The sequence below is a fragment of the Galeopterus variegatus genome, unplaced genomic scaffold (assembly GCF_000696425.1).
Source record: "Galeopterus variegatus unplaced genomic scaffold, G_variegatus-3.0.2 Scaffold1632, whole genome shotgun sequence".
Taxonomy (NCBI): domain Eukaryota; kingdom Metazoa; phylum Chordata; class Mammalia; order Dermoptera; family Cynocephalidae; genus Galeopterus; species Galeopterus variegatus.
Genome location: NW_007727743.1, coordinates 292,089 through 292,989, shown reverse-complemented (window position 1 = coordinate 292,989; position 901 = coordinate 292,089). Strand labels below are relative to the sequence as shown.

Below are 901 nucleotides of genomic sequence, written 5' to 3'. Positions count from 1 at the left end.
GAGAAATGTGGTAAGAGAAAACAGTGCTGGTTTGATAATGGAGGGTAATATGTGTGTTTTATTCTTAGATTTTGTTGTTCCTCCAGAGTTTGGTATGGACTATTTTATTTTACCCCTTGTAGCACTAATAAAATAGGAACTTCCACACCCATAAATTTCCCTTGGGAGCTATAATTCCAGAAGCTGACATAAGGAAGGATTTGAAAAAAAATAAACTAAAGGATATTGCTTTGACCTTTGTGTGGGCAGACTCACAGATCCTGCTCGGGGTCACAGGAAGCTGTGGGAGAAACAGTCTCATGTGCTTTCCCACATTAAACCCCGTGGAATCAGCAGAAACTCCCTGTATTTAGAGCCAAACTGTGAATCCAAGAAAAGCAGATTCCACAGTTTCCTTTGCTGACCTACTTGTTTGGGTCCTCATTTGGAGGAACCAAATTTGGAGGGATTCTTTTGCCTTGTTTTATTTTTGGTGGTGTTGGCTTTTTGCTGTTGTTGTTTATTTTTTGTCTTTAGAACCCTTTATCCAGAAACCTCAAACTCTTTCTTCTGTTCTTGAAGCATATGAGCAACAGCTATTAACTTCCACACGTTTGAAAGGTTATCAGGTCACGTAACTACTGATCTCTGCCTGTCAGTTCTGGCGAATCTCTGCAGGACAAGTCAGCAGGGAAGAAGCACGTTTGGTATGGGCCGTGCTTGTTTCTCCCGTGCATTAGAGCTGCCAGAGGCATGGGAACAGTCAGGGGACTGTCAGGGGACCTACTCTTTCCATGATCTAGACCACGTGTTCATGAAGCCTACCTATCCTTCCACTTGTAAGTGGGAAAACCAGAGTGAAGTGTGCTCTTCAACCCAGTACTGTTCCCCCAGTGCTGGCACAGGATCACGAGGCCCTCAC

At 43.8% G+C, this 901-nt stretch overlaps 1 protein-coding gene across 1 annotated transcript in view; it reads left to right on the top strand.

Moving 5' to 3' along the window:
- Positions 1 to 901, top strand: part of SEMA5A (sema domain, seven thrombospondin repeats (type 1 and type 1-like), transmembrane domain (TM) and short cytoplasmic domain, (semaphorin) 5A) — a 161,904-nt gene that overhangs the window by 71,974 nt on the left and 89,029 nt on the right. The gene's annotated exons all lie outside the window — the stretch shown is intronic.